This window comes from Schistocerca americana, chromosome 2 (assembly GCF_021461395.2).
Source record: "Schistocerca americana isolate TAMUIC-IGC-003095 chromosome 2, iqSchAmer2.1, whole genome shotgun sequence".
In the NCBI taxonomy this organism is placed as follows: domain Eukaryota; kingdom Metazoa; phylum Arthropoda; class Insecta; order Orthoptera; family Acrididae; genus Schistocerca; species Schistocerca americana.
Window position 1 is genome coordinate 377942829 of NC_060120.1, and position 22626 is coordinate 377965454.

The 22626-nt window shown below is 44.4% G+C and overlaps 1 protein-coding gene across 1 annotated transcript in view; it reads right to left on the reverse strand.

Moving 5' to 3' along the window:
* LOC124594036 (probable inactive tRNA-specific adenosine deaminase-like protein 3) overlaps nt 1–22626 on the reverse strand; it is a 376463-nt gene that overhangs the window by 157676 nt on the left and 196161 nt on the right. The window lies entirely within an intron of this gene.

Below are 22626 nucleotides of genomic sequence, written 5' to 3' on the forward strand. Positions count from 1 at the left end.
GAAAACACTTTGCGTATGAAGTTCCGCAAGGGCCAGGTAGAAGAAAAAAATAAATAAAAGCTTTTGTCTGTGGAAAAGACATAACTATACATCACTTGGAATATTGCAGATGCCCATCAGTAGTCACTTTCGAAACACGTAACCATGAACCAGTAGGCTATGTCCTAGTATCAACACGACGTGACTTGATTTAAAACAAATTAGAAAAGTTTCAGATCTGATTCTTCAGACTTAGTAAGCGCGTGATGCAGGGTTGTGTTCCTGTTCCATTGGTTTTCTTTTTCCTTCTGTTTTTCATATAGACGTTGTTTCCTTAATTATAGGACAAACATTCAGAGATGATGCGGGAGAATAAGTAATAGGGAACCATAGTGTTACGGCGTAAACTCAAGCGCCCGCACGCCAGTCGGGAACGTAAGAGCAGAGAGAGCTGTGAGACGACGTCGGCCAGTTGCACGCTAAAGCCGTCGGCACACGGACCGTGCTGCCGTACGTTAACGTTCAGCGTGCCAAGTTCAACGTGCTGCTGAACGCTCAGGAACGATGCGACTTGTGCATACGGTATATGGTCCTCAACGTGGTATAAGCGATCGCAACGCACTCCAGCGGCAGTTTAGGGATGTTTCTAGTACGTAAATCACACAGTTTACTCAACGGGTGCGCGTAAAATTCCCACGTTAGCTCTATTAAAACGCACATTTCCTCCATCGTCCACGAAAAGTAAAGTACCATGTCCAATCAATAAGGACTCAGGCTTATAAAAGTTCCATTACAAACAGTGCGGTACAAATTTGGAATATTTCTCCGCATAAGATAAACATTGTTTCATCATTCCCACATTTTAGTAAAACCCAGTCTTACTTGATCACTGTTCCTACCCAGTAGCAGAATCTTTGCAACATGTGAATTACGAAGCGTAAAAGAAAAAGGAGCAAAATATCTTTATACAACCAGCGCAAGCTGTCCTGTAGATTAAGCCAATCGAACAAAGTCACTCCTAAAAAAAAAGCTGAACTTATATTTACATAACATCAAATATTATAGTATATCCTTATATTAAACTAATAATAAAGTATGAGAACCTAATAAAAACGCCGGCCGCGGTGGTCTTGCGGTTCTAGGCGCTGCAGTCCGGAACCGCGGGACTGCTACGGTCGCAGGTTCGAATCCTGCCTCGGGCATGGATGTGTGTGATGTCCTTAGGTTGGTTAGGTTTAAGTAGTTCTAAGTTCTAGGGGACTGATGACCTAAGATGTTGAGTCCCATAGTGCTCAGAGCCATTTGAACCTAATAAAAACGTGAATGTCAGAAAATTTTTTTTGGAAATTCCACGCCGCGAACCACCGCCCCAACAAACGACTCTGTATAGGATAGGGATGCTACTCACTACGCTAAACCAACAACACAATCCTTGAATCTACTCTTACTATGTTACGGCCTCCTGAAAACCTTAATCGTAATATGTTACTAATTGAAATTTAATTATAACAAATTGTACCAAGAACAATGCGTTTTGGGTGGATCTTCAGTGTGTCGCTGCCTTCAAATAGCCTACTCTCATAATACGCAAGTTACAATAATTCTTTTGCCACGAATATGATGTTTCTCATTACTTTATTGGAACGAATCACAAAGTTAACAACGGGTTTTCCACTGATTCTAAATTGGCTGGTGCTCAGAAACGGCATACATCTTTATAGGCTTGAAATGAATGCCAATATGGCGCCTCACCACTCTGTACTGAAGGAAGACGGCGTGCGTGTGACGTAGGTGGCGTTGTGCTATCTCATTGGTCAACGCTCAGGCGCACACTCAGAAGATCTGACATGCCAGATATTGCTCTGCACGTTCGGAAAGACTCTAGAGCGTGCTATTCCACGCTATGACGTCAGAAACTCGGCACGCTCAACGCTCAGATGCACGGTCCGTGTGCCGACGGCTTAACCGACCTCTCTCCAGGACGACAACGCGACAGCAGCGACCTCTATGCGAAGAGAACGTAGGTGCCGCGCCCGACAGGCCACGGACCACTTCTACTGCAGCATCAAGATTTGGCACCTCAAAACCAGCGACTTGGGAATTGCATATACTGAAGGACATTGTTTAGTTTGTCTATCGCCCTTCGCTTGCAACACATCTATGTAAATACCAAGTTATGTATTGTAATCATTTCCTCTGCAAACAAAATTCATTAATACGATTTGTTTCAATATTGCCTAGCGATCCGACAAAGCAGATTTTTTAGACACCCCATTGTCGACGACTAGGCAGGATTCAACACATAGAATCTGAAATCATAAGCGAAAGTGGTAAAATAAGAAATTCACCATTAGTTCGAAGACGATAGGAACACAAATAAATATATTTGTGAAACCAACTTTATTTATCTGCATAGATGGCACAGGATGCTACGTTCATGAGAGGTGTTTAAAGTGGCATACCCAGCTGCTACTGAAGCATAATCTTGTTGCACGAAGTTTGTTCACACACATTCTAACAACCTTGTATTGATCGAATAATGTCAGAGGCAACGAGAATTCTTGGCAGGTGAGCCTCGGCAGTGTTGAAAGGTGTCTCGCACACAAAACTTTTCACATGCTTGACAAGAAGAAACTACTTGAGGTCATAGCATGTGGAAGAGCTGCCCATGAAACAGAAACAGGATGTCATCTTCCTTCCAAAATTCAGGGAACGTCTGACACAGGTCTTCATGACCAAACTGAGCTCTGGGACGTTGCGTCGCATCTCAAACGTGAGTTTTGCTTGGGAGTGGGCGACAGTGTTTGGAGAAAAACGGAAATAGTCGTTTGGCCTAATGAGAGGGAGTCTGACTAGGTGGTTAAAACTCCGTTATTACGAAAGGTAAGAAATGGAATTTGTAGTGAACGACGAAAATCGTTTTAAAATTTCTGACTTTATTCAGCAAACACTGACTCTAAATGAGTTGTATCCACGAAAGACCAATCCTATACATAGAGACGGTGACTAACTAGCGCCGTTATGTCTATTAAAGAAACCTGTTTGTACCTACTACGTCTGCACCCACGACACGACACGTAAGAGTCCTTCGCTAGAGACGGTGGCTGAATTGCTTCCCGGCCCCAGGATCGAACATTAGACCACCAGCGTAGGAGGCCAGCAGCAGCCCCAGCAGCCCCCCAGGCTGCCTGTCCGTTGGAGGGCGGTAAGTCCATAGCATTGGCCCCAGCGGCAGGGCAGTAGCTAGCAGCCGCAGAGACCAGACGCGCTGACTCATGCAACACCTTTGACTAAAAATGACGAGTATTTATATGGACTTGGCCCATCCTTGTTTTTGCTACTGCATCGATTTCTATCACACAAGCCACAACAAACGATGGCTCGGACGTTGTGAAGCATCTAGGTCTCCCAGGCCACAGTGATTCTATCTTTCTGCTGCATCAATGTTTTGCGCCTTTGGTGCTTCCGCTCTGTTGCAGCGAGTAGTAATCGACACGACTTCTTGAAGACACGACTTGCCTTATAAGTACGTAGCCCCTGAATTCTGGCACAATCAGCTTAACAGCTCATGCATGCAAGTTGCTGATGAGAATAATATTCAGAAGGAGAGAAAATGAAATTTAGAATGTATTAGGTGACGATCATTTCAGGCTCTAGAGACGCAGTTCTGACGTTGCCTTTGATAATGGATGCAAGGCTGAAGAAAAACCAAGACACGCTCATAGAATTTTCGACCTGCAAGATGTTCGACATTCTGAGAAAAATAGTAGTAAGCTACAGGGAAAGTCGGACGATATACGGTAAGCAGAGGAACCAAGAAAGAACAATACGACTGGAAGAACCAAGAACGAAGAACTCGGATTAAAAATGGTGCACACATGAATGTAGTCTTTCCTCCCTACTGTTCAGTCCATGCATCGAAGAAGCAATGACGTAAACAAAAGAAACGTTCATGAGTGGAATTAGAAATCCAAGGTGGAAAGATACCAACGATAATATTCGCTGATAACAAAGCTATCCTCGATGAGAGTGAAGAAGTATCACAGAATCTGCTGAAAAGAATGAACAGTGTAACGAGTAGAGGTTATGGACTGAGAGTTGATCCAAGAAAGGCGAAAGTAATGAGAAGTAGCAGAAATGAGAAGAGGCAGAAACTTAACATCAGAATTGGAGATCACAAAATGCACTAAGTTAGGAAATTCTGCTGCCTATGCAGCAAAATAACACACGGCAATATGGCTGTTGACTTCAGTCTCCGGTTCTTCGTCCGACGTTTGTTTCATGATGTTTTTGACTTTTCGCCAGCATTAGTAGGTGGAACTTCCTAGCAGATTAAAACTGTGTGCCGGACTGAGACTCGAACTCGGGACCTTTGCCTTTCGCGGGCAAATGCTCTACAACTGAGCTACCGAAGCACGACTAACGACCCGTCCTTACAGCTCCAATTCCGCCAGTACCCCGTCTCCTACCTTCCAAGCTTCACAGAAGACCTCCTGCGGATCTTGCAGAACTAGCACTCCTGGAAGAAAGGATATTGCGGAGACATGGCTTAGCCACAGCCTGGGGGAGGTCCCGAGTTCGAGTCTCGGTCCGGCACACAGTTGTAATCTGCCAGGAAGTTTCATATCAGCGCACACTCCGCTGCAGAGTGAAAAATCTCATTCTGTATCAGTGGGTGGCGTTGACAAAGCTTCACCACCAGCAGCAATGGAAGGTGAAGCTTTGAGAATGGTAGTCACTCGTGCTGGCGTAACCTCAGGAAAATCATGAAAGAAACATCGGGCGAAGAATCAGAAGCCAACAGGCTGTCTGTCAACAAGAGGGCACGAAAGCCTTAACAATTTTGTAAAATGAACCATGATGGACGGAGTGAAGACAACACAAAAAGCAGACTAGCCTTGACAAATAGAATATCTATGGTGAAGAGATAGAGATTAGTATCAAACAAGGGCCTTAATTTGAGGAAGAAATTTCTGAGAATGTAAGTTTGGAGTACAGCATTGCATGGTAGTGAAACATGGATTGTAGGAAACCCGTGACAGAAGAGAATCGAAGCATTTCAGATGTGGTGCTACAGATGAATGTTGCAAGGTGGACTGATAAGGTACGAATGAGGAGCTTCTCCACAGAATTGGTGAGGAAAGGAATATATGGAAACCACTGACAAGAAGAAGCGACAGGAAGGTAGGACATTTGTTAAGACATCACGGAATAACTTCCATGGTACTAGAGGGAGATATAGGGGTTAAAAACTGTGTAGGAAGACAGAGATTGGATTACATCCAGTAAATAACTGACAACGTAGGCTACAACTGATATTCTGAGATGAAGAGGAATTCGTGGTGGGCTACATCAAAACAGTCACAACACTGATGACTTGAAAAGAAAGGTCCAGTTGTGAGTGGCTGTATCAGCTCCGACCTGAGCCGCTAACCTGGCCTCTTGCATTAGCTGCGACTGCATTTCTTCATACACTACTGGCCATTAAAACTGCTACACCAAGAAGAAATGCAGATGATAAACGGGTACTCGTTGGACAAATATATTACACTAGAACTGACATGTGATTATATTTTCACGCAATTTGGGTGCATAGATCCTGAGAATCAACACCCAGAACAACCACCTCTGGCCGTAATAACGGCCTTGAGACGCCTGACCATTGAGTCAAACAGAGCTTGGATGACGTGTACAGGTACAACTGCGCATGCAGCTTCAACGCGATACCACAGTTCATCAAGAGTAGTGACTGGCGTATTGTGACGAGCCAGTTGCTCGGCCACCATTGACCAGATGTTTACAATTGGTGAGAGATCTGGAGAATGTGCTGGACAGGGCAGCAGTCGAACATTTTCTGTATCCAGAAAGGCCCGTACAGGACCTGCAACATGCGGTCGTGCATCATCCTGCTGAAATGTAGGGTTTCGCAGGGATTGAATGAAGGGTAGAGCCACGGGTCGTAACACACCTGATATGTAACGTCCACTGTTCAAAGTGCCATCAATGCGAACAAGAGGTGACCGAGACGTGTAACTAATGGCACCCCATACCATCACGCCGGGTGATACGTCAGTATGGCGATCACGAATACACAGTTCCAATGTGCGTTCACCGCGATTTCGCCAAACACGGATGCGACCATCATGATACTGTAAATAGAACATGGATTCATCCGAAAAAACGACGTTTTGCCATTCGTGCACCCAGGTTCGTCGTTGAGTATACCATTGCAAGCGCTCCTGTCTGTGATGGAGCGTCAAGGGTAGCCGCAGCCACGGTCTCCGAGCTGATAGGCCATGCTGCTGCAAACGTCGTCGAACTGTACCTGCAGGTGGTTGTTGTCTTGAAAACGTCCCCATCTGTTGACTCAGGGATCGAGACGTGGCTGCATGATCCTTTACAGGCATGCGTATAATATGCCTGTCATCTTGACTGCTAGTGATAAGAGGCCGTTGGGATCCAGCACGGCGTTCCGTATTGCCCTCCTGAACCCACCGATTCCATATTCTGCTAACAGTCATTGTATCTCGACCAACGCGAGCAGCAATGTCGGGATACGATAAACCGCAATCGCGACAAGCTACAACCCGACCTTCATCAAAGTCGGAAACGTGACGGTACGCATTTCTTCTCCTTACACGAGGCATCACAACAGCGTTTCACCAGGCAACGCCGGTCAACTGCTGTTTGTGTATGAGAAATCGGTTGGAAACTTTCCTCATGTCAGCACGTTGAAGGTGTCGCCACCGGCGCCAACCTTGTGTGAATGCTCTGCAAAGCTAATCATTTGCATATCACAGCATCTTCTTCCTGTCGGTTAAATTTCGCGTCTGTAGCACGTCACCTTCGTGGTGTAGCAATTTTAATGGCCAGTGGTGTAGATGCCAAAAAGCAGTGTTGGCTCTACAGTCACTACAGTAATCGGACAGACGATAGTGGAGTCGGAAATACTAGGAGAGAGAAAGTACTAGTTTTGAATGTTGTTTACTAATCTCCTACAGTAAATACGGCTGTCTTAAATGTCTATGGAGAGACTGCGGGAACAGTGTGCTTTGGTGCAACGGTGGGCCTAAATTCCGACCGCGTGGCTGGCGTGTCGAGGGCGCGAGTCCCGCCGTGGATCGTGGCGGGCCGGTGGTTGTCAGACACTAGCGGCAGCAGCAGCCGAGGCGGCTGGCTGGCTGCGAGTATTTTGTCGGCAGGCGGCATAACGCGGCGATATTGGCCGCCGCGCCGCCAGTCTCCTCCCGGCCCGGATCCCGCAGCCTCGCCGTGGCCCCGGCTACTGGCTGCTGGCTGCGACACGCCGGCTCGTCTGCCGCTTACCGCCGGCGCCCGACCGCCGCGGGCCGATATTGCGGCGGCAGGCATAACTTTGCTTTCATCCGGCTGCCTCCCGGCTTTATTTCGTCTTTTTGTGCCTGCCAGGAATCCCGCGGCAGGCGGGTGCCGAATCCTAGTAACTAAAAGCATTCCTTTCTCTTTTTTCCGCCTCCGCGAAGTGTCCTACTGAGGTAAGTCACACTGCCGGCCTCAGTACCACAGCTGAAGGTTCAGAAATTCACGACGGTTAATCGTTCGTTCTAAATGGTGAGAACGAATAATATGAGGATATCGATGTGCGAAAAGTCATCGTAGCGAATATCATTTATTCGAATTAAGTCGGGTGATGCTGACGGAATTACATTAGGAAATGAGACACTTAAAGTAGTAAAGGAGTTTTGCTATTTGGGGAGCAAAATAACTGATGACGGTCGAAGTAGAGAGGATATAAAATGTAAACTGGCAATGGCAAGGAAAGCGTTTCTGAAGAAGAAAAATTTGTTAACATCGAGTATAGATTTAAATGTCAGGAAGTCGTTTCTGAAAGTATTTGTATGGAGTGTAGCCATGTATGAAAGTGAAACGTGGACGATAAATAGTTTAGACAAGAAGAGAATAGAAGCTTTCGAAATGTGGTGCTACAGAAGAATGCTGAAGATTAGATCGGTAGATCACATAACTAATGAGGAGGTATTGAATAGAATTGGGGAGAAGAAGAGCTTGTGGCACAACTTGACTAGAAGAAGGGATCGGTTGGTAGGACATGTTCTGAGACATCGAGGGATCACCTATTTAGTATTGGAGGGCAGCGTGGAGGGTAAAAATCGTAGAGGGAGACCAAGAGATGAATACACTAAGCAGATTCAGAAGGATGTAGGCTGCAGTAGGTACTGGGAGATGAAGAAACTTGCACAGGATAGAGTAGCATGGAGAGCTGCATCAAACCAGTCTCAGGACTGAAGACCACAACAACAACAACTGTTTAGAGGCACAAAACGCGTGGGTGTTTTCAGCTCGTTACTAAATGCAAATAAGTAGGAGGTCGAGTTGATAGGAGCTGAAGGAGTCCGGGTTGCAATAATATGCGGTACGGCACACTGTGAGAGAGAAGGATTATTATTCAAGAAAAACATAGTACAATCAAAATTACTTATCTTTAGTAGTTTGTAGGATTGCAGCGACGGCTATAACTAACACAACATATTCTCAGGGACTAAGCCTGATGGCCCCTCCTCAGAGAATCAAGGCAAACATCACAGAACTGGCTGAGGGCCGATTATGGAAGTGCGTCTGCCTAGGTTGAAATCTAGCTAAGAAGTGAACGAGGCACACTCCAGTTCCGTGGAGCTGCACAGCCCGCTAGAGTGCGCTGTGCTCGGCAGACGACGGGCCGCCAACTTTGTGTTAGCGCGGCGTTGTAGTAGTATCTGTGGCAATGATACTGCATCAATCACCCACTTCTGCTTCTCTTTTTAAAAACATACAAATTATAATGTGACTCAGACGAACGACACGTGTACAAGGGCCGGCCGCGGTGGTCTCGCGGTTCTAGGCGCTCAGTCCGGAACCCGGCGACTGCTACGGTCGCACGTTCGAATCCTGCCTCGGGCATGGATGTGTGTGATGTCCTTAGGTTAGTTTGTTTTAAGTAGTTCTAAGTTCTACGGGACTGATGACCACAGATGTTAAGTTCCATAGTGCTCAGAGACATTTGAACCAACGTGTACAAGGCATGACCAAAAATATACACAGTACTGACAAGGTGACCCCTCTAATTGGTTTTTCATTTTTATTTTTATTTGTATTTATGGTACCTGAAGTTCAAAATACAAATATCAGTCAATCAGTCATTTCGATGCAACTCTAACAATTCTATATACACCCGTCTTTGAAGTTTTTCGGCCATAGGCCAAAGCAGGGTCGTTATTTCGACAAACAGCGTGGCAGCACGGCAGGGTGCTCGCCTGAGAATTTGGACGCGCGCGTTCTACGGAGATTTTCGTGATGCGTAAAATACGTAAAGACGGAAAAAATTTTAATTTGCACTTTTCTAATTTTAACATTCCTGATAAATAATGTTTTATGAAAGATCTGTAACTGAGAATTTGCGTTTGCAATTAAAACTAGATTTTTGTGTGAAACACGCAATTAGAAACAAGAAGTTTATTTTTCATAAAAATGACAGATGTGTTAAACAGCATATATTTCATGAGACACAAAGAAATTACAGACACTGACTGAGAGCAGCCATTGATTTAAATCAATGGTGAAAGTTGAAAACATGTGCCAGACTGGGAACCGAACCCGGATCTACTGCTTACTACGTAGATGCACTGAACACTGCACCATCCAGACACAGTCGTCGTCGCAACTGCACGGATTACCCTAGCATGCCTCCCGTCAGATTCAAATTCGCACTTACCTACACACCACAAATACACTACCCCATGCCTATTATCCTCATTACTCGTAGCAATTCGCCGATTCAAATGGTTCAAATGGCTCTGAGCTCTATGGGACTTAACATCTGAGGTCATCAGTCCCCTAGACTTAGAACTACTTAAACCTAACTAATCTAAGGACATCACACACATCTATGCCCGAGGCAGGATTCGAACCTGCGACCGTAGCGGTCGCGCGGTTACAGACTGAAGCGCCTAGAAGCGCTCGGCCACTGCGGCCGGTTTCGCTCATTCCCGTACGAGTTGGGGCCTCGTGTGCATCTACACTGGAGAGATCATTGGTCGTCTAGTTTTAATTATAAAGGCTGTCCCACATAAAACTGGGACGCCTTATATCCGAAATTCAAGTAACAATGAACTAACTCAAAGAGAATAAATAATAGTAACGTTACGAAACATATAGTTACCTGTTTGTAAGGGATTCTGGAAGTGGTATCCACGGGCATCCAGGAATCGCTGCCTTTGTGTAATTATATTACCAGCAACATGGTGTAATTCTGGAGGCGTGATGATGTTAATTTTTCTAGTTATGCTCCGTTTAAGATCATATATTGTGCGAGGATTCTCAGCGTGCAATTTGCTTTCTACTGTACTCCATAAATAAAAATCACTCGATGTTAAGTATGGGAACCGTGGGGGCCAGAGGCCTCTATTGACAAGTCTGTTTTGAGGGAACACATTGGTGATGTGGCCATACTTTGGTTGGATGTGTGAGCGGTTCTTCCACCTTGTTGGAATATTGCATACAGCTTCTCTGTCTCTGTTACTTCTGCATAGAAAGAGTCACAGATTTTCGGACATCGAGTATTGTTTAATATGTAATTGAACAATATGGGGCCAATAAAGCGCACGCTGGACAACGCACACCAAACATCTATCTTCCCTGAGTGGGGAGGTTCTTCAAGTAGTTTATGTTGGTTGTCCTGCGACTAGTATTTACAATTCTAGGAGTTTACATAACCTGACAAAAGAAACCACGCCTCGTCTGGCATGAACAAAAGCAAGTGATCCACAAAACTGTTAGCAACTCATGTTAACGGCCAGTTACACTAATGAACTCTTTTTTTTTTTCCTGATCCTGAAATTTCAACTCTTGCACCACACTCACACGATAGGCTTTTAATTTAAAAAAAAAAGGTTCAAATGGCTCTGAGCACTATGGGACTTAACAGCGGAGGTCATCAGTCCCCTAGAACTTAGAACTATTTAAACCTAACTAACCTAAGGACATCACACACATCCATGCCCGAGGCAGGATTCGAACCTGCGACCGTAGTGGTCGCCCGGTTCCAGACTGAAGCGCCTAGAACCGCACGGCCACCCCGGCCGGCTTTTAATTTCATATCTTTTAGTACACGATGACAGTATGTACGAAATACACCAACCTGCTGCGGGAATTTTTCGCAATATCCATGTGAATTCTGCTTATAGTTTCGGGAGTCCTCACTGACGATCACCTATTCCTCTGGATATTCTAAACGGATCCTACAGGCCTCCATTTCTTGTATGGATCTTGAAGAGTGCTGGTCGTGAGGTGGTTTCCTACCAGCATACTTCGCTTGAAACATTTCTTTACATTCCTTGATGAAGCCTGCCTTCATATAACATTCCACAATATCATTTCGCTGTTCTAATGCAAACTGCCCCATTGCTGTAACAATTCAACAATGCGAGCTTCTCACAACTGACGCACGAGCACACAGTTGCAATGAGCTATCCCATAAAATGCAGTGCAACCAACTTTCGAGACAGTGTTGCTACTTCAGAAGCAACTCGACTAGAGATGATTAACTGTTATGTGACGCCTATCAGCTGTGGTCATAATAGGCCTGCGTTTTTTTTTTTTTTTTAATTTCCATTTGACTGTTCTTCTTTTATTTTCTTGAAATCTTTGTGCTTTTTGTTAGGCGATTAATAATTTTGTTTGGAGTGCACCCTCCACACACAAACACACACATCGTTAGCAAACATCTAGACGCTGTCTGTGGCCAGCAGTAAACAGGACAGGGCGGTCCACCGAGTTTTCCCGATTTAACCACGGTGGATTCTTTTTCTTGTGGTGTCATATGACGCAACTACAATCAATGTATGCACTGTTGACATCCCTCCACACCATCAACGATAAGTTCAGACTCGTTGTTTCGGCCCATAAATCAGAGTCTCTTTCTTTTGGAAACGTAAAGGGATTCTCCTCTCAAAATTTTTGCCCCCGGGATAAAGAATCAATGGTGTGCAGTTCTGTGGAACACTAAAAAAACTACAGAGTGCGATGCAGGACAAAAGAAGACGAATGTTGAAAAATACAGTGTGCTTCTCCCATCACAATCCATGTCCCCGCACAGCCAACGCCGAAAAGGCAGCTTTTGGATTCCTTCGGTTGGGACATCGTTAACCATCCCGGTCACAGCCCTTACCTGGCCCGCTCAGATTTTCATCTTTTCATCTTCCTCAAATTGTTTGCAGGTGAAAAAAGTTTTCTGTCGACGATGTGACGGAGAGTGTCCATAAACATGCCACCACGCCGGCGGAGGGAAACATTTTTGACGGAGGGATCAGAACGTTCTTCACACGGCTCACTAAGTGCTTTGACAACGAAAGCGACTTGCATCTGAGTTTTTATAAATTTTTCATGAGTATACTGATTTTTCGATTTCCAAACAACTTCTCGACATGCCTTGTGCACGGTGGTCCAGGCATATTCCACGCGAAAGAAGACGAGCTGTTAGAAGTCGTGGTAGCCAGTCGAATAAAACACCGGACGCTGAACCATTTAATATAGTGCATGTCACAGGAAAATCGAGTTGCTGCTTACCATACTTAATAGATACTGCTGTATCAGAGCTACGAAGAAACTTGCGGAGGCACTATTTGTACAGACCAAGGGGCCCGCAAGCTGGGATTGTGAGGAATGATAAAGCCGACAGGGTGCATTGTCGTGATACAAATAATATCGTCTCCGAAATGTTCCTCTACTGTACGTAGTACACTGCTGTAAAATGTGTTCAAACTCTCTATTTAGCGTTTTGTTAGCCACAAAAAAGAGGACCACACCCTAACCACGCAAACACATCCACAATGTAACACTACCTCCTTTGCAGTTCACTGTTGGCAATACACACGAAGGCACACAACGTTCTCCAGCCATTCGCCAAATTCAAAGCCTTCCACTGGAATGTCACAGGGTACAGTGTGATTATTCACTCCAAATCACTCGTTTCCAGTCATCCGGCGTCCAGTGGTATCGCTCTTTACACCACCTCAAGTCTCGTTCAGCACTGATTTCAGAGACAAGTTGCTTATGTGGAGCTGTTCGACCATTGCAACCAATTCTTTATAATTACCTACGCACAGTCATCGTGGTGATTACGCCGCTGGGAGGACTTTTCAAGTCACGAGTGGTTCCTTACGCTGATTTCGTGCGATTTTTTACAATCACTGTCCGCAATGTTCGATAGCTCTGGTTATTCTTTTGCGTTTCCACTTCACAATCACAGTCGACGTGAGCAGCTTTAGAAGTGTTTAATCCTCTCTGACAACTTTGTTACGCGGGTAACACCCGACGATTACTACACCTTCGAAGTCAGTGAGCTCTCCTGACCAACCACTCTGTTGTTATTGCTTCTTCACCAATGACACAACACTGCCCACCTCTTTTACACTGTCTCTCGTGAGACAGAGTTGTCAGTTCCGCATTATATAGTATTGTGAAGATTGTTTTATCGGATAGTGTATTACAGTTGTGGAGCAACATCTTACAAGAACATCGACAGCATAAATTAACAGTGAGTTCCATATGGCCTCAGATGTGAGATGCTGCAAGAACAATGTAGACAATTAACGGCAAATTGGACAAAAGACTACATATGGAGGTATGCCATTCACAAGAAATAATACAGCTTAAAATCTCCTAAAAAGGCAGGTTACAATAACTCAATTTCTATCAGTAAAATGTTTATTTGTAAGTTTTTTCCATTTTTTTTATATAATGTTTACTGTGTCTATACCAGTTGACTACGCGTGTTAGCATGACATCGAACTAATATACCTCCACACGAAACTGAAATGCCGTGAAAATAAAATTACGACTTCACGCACATACGAGCTGTTAACAGCTGTCAGGCAGAAGAGTAGAGCTATTTTGGAAAATATGCCGTGAGGAGCTGAAAGATAAAAATAGCTTTCAGAAAGGTTGCGAGTTTCCTCCACATAGGCTGACGCGGATATCTTGCGCACAGTGTTATCACCCTAGATCGATTGTCAGATACTTTTAGACTTAACGTGTTACCAGCAGTGACATAACTAAAAAACATCTCGCTCAGGTCTGGACGGGTAGCAAAAGGAATGTGATCTGTACTCCTCGGCCTCACAAGTCGCATCGCTATTTACTTAGAGTAAGTCTCAAAACCGTGAAAAGCTGCAATCAGAGGCCGAATCACTGTGCGCTCTGGCGCTAGTTCCGAAGAGATACGCCAATGTAGCGCTGCGCATCCCGTATCGATAGCAGCAGGTATTAATATGGCTCAGTCGCAAAAACAGCAATAAATGACTGCGGCAACCCGAATAATGGGTTACACAGTCCTATATTACCTGCTTCATTTGTTAGGTTGCTGTTTCGCACGAATTTTAGTTTTTGCCCACAGCATCCATCGCGCTGAATTCGTGGTTTTCATTAAGTACTTGCTTGACTCCGAGGTAGATACAATTGCTAGTTTTTCTACGTGTTGTTCTCGATAACGCTACGGTAGCTGGAGTATAGCACGCGAACAATGCAGGATGGAGACGTTTAATGGATCGTTTGTATGTCAAAGACAAAGGAAATGTTATATACTCTTATCAGTCGAAAACTGCTAAAAGAATCACATATCAAACGGCAAGTAACCTGTGATTGAAAAAGTTATACACAACTGATGTGAGAAGTGGCTGGGGAGTGGTGAAGTTCGCATAGATACTCGCTAAATATCCGGTCATCAGTGAACATACACAGTGATAGTGAATTGAAAACCAAACAGAAAAGTGCTTTTGTATTCACCGTCTATTGCAAGGTACGTTTTTTTTATTTATTTATTTGTGACAGATTAAAACGTTTGCTTGTGTATATACACGATCATTATGATGACCATTTGTTGTTGCTGAATAATCGTCTCTTGATATATACACAGCAGCTAAACAACTGAGAATCAGTCATTTAAATGGTTTTACATATACACAAATTTCTGTGGTCATAATGTCTGCCCTATTGGAAGTAGGGGTGATGGAGGGTAGACAGTAAACACAGGGATCCAGTACTCCGAGAACTGGCTTACAACCTGTGGAAACTGCAGGCGTATTAGCGCTTTATAAATATTTTTCTAGCTATTTTAGGAATACGTCAACCGGTTTGACACGTTACATCACCTTTTTGTAAAGTCTCTGCCTCCTGAAAGAAGACAATGATCATGTATGACTGATTCGTAACTACAACGCTCAAGAGCACCTTCCACGTTAAGAATACTTTCTAGAAAATACGTAAATACTGAACTTAGCAATTCCATCGGCCTTCTTTGACTAATGGTACCATCAAAATGGCGCACATAAACCATTCATCAAAATTAGAGGTTTTTCGTTTTTTCAGGGTCCGATTGGTCGGGAAATGCGTTGAGCAATGAAAATCGAAAATACTTTAATTGCAACATTAACTACACTTTCCAACTGCTTCTCTACATGGTGTACCAGCTTCACAATACCCTCGTCATAGAAGGCAGCCGTCTGTGCTTTGCGTCAATTCGTTGTGCTGGTGCAACTTCTTGTCTGCGTCTACATCTACATCTACATTTATATTCCGCAAGCCACCCAACGGTGAGTGGCGGAGGGCACTTAACGTGCCGCTGTCATTACCTCCCTTTCCTGTCCCAGTCGCGTGTGGTTCGCGGGAAGAACGACTGCCAGAAAGCCTCCGTGCGCGCTCGAAACTCTCTAATTTTATATTCGTGATCTCCTCGGGAGGTATAAGTAGGGGGAGGGAGCAATATATTCGATACCTCATCCAGAAACGCACCCTCTCGAAACCTGGAAAGCGAGCTACACCGCGATGCAGAGCGCCTCTCTTGCAGAGTCTGCCACTTGAGTTTGCTAAACATCTCCGTAACGCTATCATGCTTACCAAATAACCCTGCGTCGAAACGCGCAGCTCTTCTTTGGATCTTCTCTATCTCCTCTATCAACTCGACCTGGTCCTCATAGACAGCGGCTCACGTGAGCAAACAGATGAAAATCAGAAGGAGCCAAGTCCGGACTATACGTTGGGTGATCAAACACTCCGATCGAAAATGCTGCAGGAGCATTTTTGCTGTAGATAAAGCGTGTGGCCGAGCACTCTCATGAAGAAGAACAATGCCTGATGATTACATTCCACTCCGCTTGTTCTAAATTGTTCTCTGTAGATGATTTTATCGAATCGCCTGATCCATTGTCTGATCCCATCATCGGTTGACACTCGCTTCCTTCTCTGATCTCTTGCACCATGAACGTCTGTATACCTTGCTCAGAAGTTCCTGCACAACTGCCGCACTATGCTGTCGTACCTGACAGTTACGTTATGTGGGATGCATGAAATCAGACTAAACCCCTCACCATCAATAAATAGAATGACATCACGCACTTCATACTTGGCGGGAAATACTATTGCTCTCGGCATCTTAACGTACTCACTGTGCGCACAGAACCGGAAAGTGCGATGTTACGGTGGTCGACGGGCGTACTAAAGACACTGCGCAACACATCTGCTCAAAGCTACAAAGAATATACTGCGATTTTAATATCGCGACCAACCATACCTTGGAAAAAATATAGCCCTCATACAATATGCACCACAACAAGAATTATAGTTATCTTATTCACTGACTTCGCCAACTCACAACTGAATCATCACCTTTGGAAATAACTTTGACCTCGAACAAATTTGTAGATGATTATGTCTCAACACTCTAGATTTTGTAGTCACATTCACTGGCTTCGCCAACACACAAACGAACTGTCACCTTCCAACGTAACCTAGACATGGGGCTACGTTCCAAATAATAATAATATACAGAGACGGATATGGAAAGTGTTACCCCATGAAGCAGCAGTCCAATATTTACCAATCTTTGTGAAAATGTTTATGCCTAAGTCACTGGCTGCGTCAGCTAATGAAGATCACTGTTTGGAGGCTGGTATGAAAGCATACGTCTGCTCTGCTCTATAGGTGACAAATCAGGTGACTGCGCTGTGATCTGCAGAGTGCGTTATCTCGCTGGAACAGGCCATTCGGTATTCTACTGACAGCAGGATCTACCATTCATGTCACATTCTGGCGAACAATCAACGTCTCTTCAACAGTTACGAAATTAATCCAGTTATGTCCAAAGAGCGTCTAGTTCCAGGAGTTGAAGAGGCATGCTTCCTGCGACATTTCACGAGGTTGCCTACGGACTTGTTAGTGTATATCTGACCACTACAAAAGGATGCAAGACTCATTGCTGAACACCACAGAATCCAGCTTAATGTCCCAGTCTGCGGCATAGTGTTAGCAGTAAACCACGCATGACAATTCGAGATCTCTGCTTCCAGATCTATTTTAAATAGAGCAAAATGTTAAACATCGACTGTATATTACAATTACCAAAGTTTCAGTTTTGACCTTGATTCATTTTCAAGTGGTTAAGGTGCTAGAAACATTGCAGTTGTCAATATTACATAAAATATTTAAAAAGGATATGATCCTACATTGGTTTTACATGTTTTAATAATGTCGACAGTTGCTTTGTTTTCAATACCTTTGGCACTTGACAATGACTAAAGGTTGCAATTGCCGTTGTGAAAATTATAATAAACTGGCCCTTTTTCCATGGCTTCAACTGTGTATGAGTGTGACACAGATATGGAATACAACTCTTGCTCCCCTCTCTGTGTCAGCCTCTTCCTCCCTCTATCTTTCCATCTCATCGTTACACATCTATCTGTCGTTTTCTCGTTCCTACTCCTCTCTTCATCTCCTCGTCCCTCTCTTTGTAAATTTCCTCCAGCCTCTCTCTCAGACTGTATCTTCCTCTCCCTCCCTCCTGCTCCCTTCTCCTTCCATCTCCACCTCCCCCTCTTCATTTCCAGCTGCCCCTTACCCCTCTACACCAGCCTGCCATATGCATCTTCTCTCTCTCTCTCTCTCTCTCTCTCTCTGTTTCCACCCCTTCTCACTGCATCCATCCTCTTCTCCACTCATCTAACCTGTCTTCAAGCACACTCATCAGCATGTAGCCCTTACAATACAGTTCCCTAAGCAGGCCAGTACTACTGCCAGTACATGACTGCCATGCATGCCAGTCTACACACCAGGTGCTTGAAAATCATTTATTTGCCTCTGACGTAAAGTCTGCCATGCAAAGCAGGTCGATAAGGCAGGCTGATATTGCTCAAGCATACCACGTTCATCATGAAGGGCACTCTATATGTCAGGGCCCAGAAAACCATTTCATTCCCTCACACGTAGGCTGCCCTGACAATCAGGTTGATTTGGCAGACCAGTAACGTTCCCACACAACATGCCTGTTGTTCAGGGCAGCCTATTCTCAGGGGCTGACGTTTTACTCCTATTGGATCTAAGTGGTCATAAGCATTACATTGCTGATACTGCTGAGGCCCACTGTTTTTATGCGACAAAAAAATGGCTCTGAGCACTATGGGACTTAACATCTATGGTCATCAGTCCCCTAGAACTTAGAACTACTCAAACCTAACTAACCTAAGGACAGCACACAACACCCAGCCATCACGAAGCAGAGAAAATCCCTGACCCCGCCGGGAATCGAACCCGGGAACCCGGGCGTGGGAAGCGAGAACGCTACCGCACGACCACGAGATGCGGGCTTTTATGCGACATTTGGCAGAAATTGATGCATTTGTTGGGGAGGAGATCACAGACAGACACACATACACTCTGCTGTATATATATGACAGATAGTACAGTGGCGAGCAGGATGTCATTCAAAAAATTCAGCAACGCTGTAATCACAACACAAATACAATTGTATTCCATAAATCTGTTCTGAACACTCTGTCTGTAATTCTCTGACTGGCTATTGTCATTGGTCTATTGTGTACAGCCAGTGGAACAATATTACTTTCTTCTCATGGTGTAGTCCTTCTGGAAGAAGCTGTGCCTATTCTCCTTGCCACATTGTCACCCTGAATCCGTCTTGTCACCACTCATTTGCAGTAGTTGTGCTATGGTCTGCTGTCTATGCTATCTGAGCTCCTGTGACCCTCATGTCAGTGATTTCACCATTCTTTAACTCTAAGAGATAGTGAGAAGCTGCACTCACATGCCCTCTAGGCTTTCTGTGTTGAGACCTCTCTTTGCTATCTTCCAGTAAAGTTAGGCACAACCAATAATCATCACATACTCATACCATTCTCTCTGCAGGAATAGCTTTCTTCGGTACTGAAAGGATAAGCTCAATTAAGGATGAAAGTTTAATCAACATATCTGACAGGTATGGACACTGATGAGTCGAACATGGGGCTTGATGAAGAACAACTTAACCCCACACAGACAACAAGCAATATTGTTTATTAGTAATGTAAATTCCCTCTTCTCTGTACTATAGCATTGATTAATAAGAACACAAATAGTTTGGACCACAAAATGAGACGACAGTCTCTGAACACAGCGACAGTAACAAGCTGATTTGCCAAATACTGGATTGGCCGAGCATTGGGAGGCCAAGTCTCAGTGTAGGAAGGACAAAGATTGTTGCAGCTCCAAGTATATCTGATTACATGTGCATATCTCATGGATCGAAAGCGAGTCCTGGCAGATGAGCCGCTGGGTATGGCTGTTATAAAGCTCAAAGTGTGCATCGAGCGAATGCTCAGAAACTGAGCGCAAGTACCAACAGATGGGTTGTTGCGTGTGGCCAGCATAAAGCAAGGAGCATGGACTGAGCAAATGCTCGGATGTTGAGGATAAGGTCTGATGGATGTGCCACTGGCTGTGGCTGGTGTAAAGCCGAGAACATGCACAGGGGAAATGCTGTCTGCTAGTCATTAAGTGCCTTCTTAAACAGGAAGGCAGAAGGATAAGCAAGTGGAGCATGTGAATTGGATGAAACCTATTGCCATGATCGCAGTGCCACAGTTGCTGATGCACATGTTGCTGGCAGCGAGGCTGGTGCCTCTCGTGGCGGCTGCAGGAGACAAGTTCGTATTTTTGGTCGTAATGGTCCATGTGGTGGCCAGTAAGGATTACCAGCTGGTTCCAGAGGACAAATGGAGCATGGCAGCTAACTACAGGTGTCTGTCTGGTAACTGTATTGGTAGGCATTAGCAGGGACATAGCAGAAATACTGTATTACAGGTCTGGTAGCATTCGGTCAAGGTGTTCGTAGTGCAACACTATATTTATGTGAACTAGAAAGAAAGTAAATACAAATATACGTCAGCAGGCTTTTGTGGCCATTGTCATTTCTCGTGAAGTCTGAACATTTGTTGGCATACATCACATTACTCTTCAGCAATTCGAGGATATCAGTGAAATCCTGAAGAAGATCTCAGCAGAAGGATCAAAACATCAAGCAGTAGAGAAGTTTCCAGAGTAATACCAACAACTCAGAAAATTTTACCATCAAAATAAAAAAATGTCAGTTTTCTTTTCTACCTCTGGATGGGCACATATGACTTCACGTCCCATAACATCACTACCTCATGAGTCAATGACGACTTTCGATATCGGTAGTTCAATCCACCCAAAAGTAACAAAAAAGTCCGCAAAGCACAATGCTGATCACCATCTTCCCCACCACTGGCATCTTCTCCTCACACCTATCTGCCGCTTTTGTTGATCCACTATGTTTTGCAGGTCAATTTTACAATAACACTGCTAAACAAATTTTCAATTTTTATTATTTCAAGAAAAGAAAGTAGAGGTGCTTTATACATTTAGACGCACTGAACACGAATATCAAGGTTAAAGTTGTCTCTTAGCTCAGGGTTAAAAGTAAGTAAGTTGTTTACGTTCTACAGTCAAACATATGGGCCTTATAAGAGCTACATGCAAAGACCCTGTGACAGGGATTCCTCTGCGGTAAGTGACTGAGGTGGACACTTCCAGTACGGTTTGGCACCTCTGCTTCACACCAGCACTATCCTAGCACGTGAACATTTTCGAATGTACAAACCAGACTAAATTTTAATCGTCGTTTGTTACGGCTGTGGTTTCTTGCGCTGCATTAGTTCTTTTGTTACTGGAACCAGTGTCGTGGCGGTTGGTGGTGACTATATCTGAGGTGAAGAGTTGAAACTGAAAAATTGTGTTGTTGCGCATGTGTACGCTTTCACAGAAATGCAACACACTTGTAGTAAAATACCTGCTAAGCTTTGAGGCTTTCATGAAGGCGACCACTGAATAAAGCAGTGAAACAAGCAAGGCCTTCTATTTCAGGTTTCGAGTTGCAGACCAAGATAAATCGTAGACTTCATATGTGTGTCGCACCGCATGTTCATTCACACTGAATGCTTGGATGCATGGTAAAAACGTCTCCACGAAGTTTGGTGTGCCTGTTATTTGGCGCAAACACGCAAATCATCCATCAAATTGCTAGTTTTGTGTGGTACCTCCCATGAGAAAAGGAGTCAATACCAAGCAGAAGAAGAAGAATAGTCAACACTCTGACATCCCATCTATTATCAGCCCTGTGGTCGAAGAACAGCCAGTTTCTGTTCCCACACATGTACCACCATCCAGCATTGATAGCGATGATGCTAAACCGACGCGTACAACCAATGACACTGACCTTACATTTACACCACCATCGTCTTCTGGAGAAGCACACAAAATTAAACAGTGTGGACTCAGGGAGTTCGATCTTCCAAAGCGTAAAGCCGAACTCTTGGCCTCACTACTGCAGTGGTAGAATCTCTCTGCTGACACAAAAACGACTTGATTGTCTTTTGAGTACTGACGGCGACATTAAATTATGCAATGACATTGACGATTTGCTGGGAGACCTGAACATTTCCTACAAATAAGACGAGTGGAGACTCTTTACAGACTTCTCAAAAAGAGCCCCGAAGGCAGTAATAAAAGACCATCCACACCTATCGCACATGCCGCCTTAGCTAAAAGAAGGTATACCACGTTGAAAGCCAATGCAAATTGTGTTAATTACAGTAAGCATGAATGAATGGTATGTGATTTCAAACTCATTGCGATAGTGTTGGGTTTGCAAAAGAATTATACTAAGTACTGCCGCTACCTCGTCAGACAGACAGTCGGACAAGAGAAAAAACTATACACACAAGAAATGGCCTTCACGAACAGTTCTTGTGCTGGGGTCAAAAAATATTGGCGAAGAACCTCTAGTGAATCCGAACAAAATTGTTCTGCAGTCATTGTACATTAAGTTGGGACTCTTGACAGCATTTGTTAAGGCAGTGTAAGGAATGAAGCAGCATTTCAGTACTTGTGTAAGAACCGACCGCTGAGGCCGAGCGGTTCTAGGCGCTTCAGTTCGAAACCGCGCGACTGCTTCGGTCGCAGGTTCGGATCCTGCCTCGGGCATGGATGTGTGTGATGTCCTTAGGTTAGTTAAGTTTAAGTAGTTCTAAGTTCTAGGGGACTAATGACCTTAGATGCTAAGTTCCATAGTGCTCAGAGTCATTTGAACTATTTGAACTTGTGTAAGAAGTTCTCACGATTCAGCACAGTGAAAATCACAAAGGGGATATTCCTTGGTCCACAGACAAGCCAACTATTGGTGGGCACACACTTTGTGTCCATTCTAACCCCTCATCAGCTGCATGTGTTGCATTGTATTCGTAACGTGACAACATGGTTCTTGGGAAACGGGAG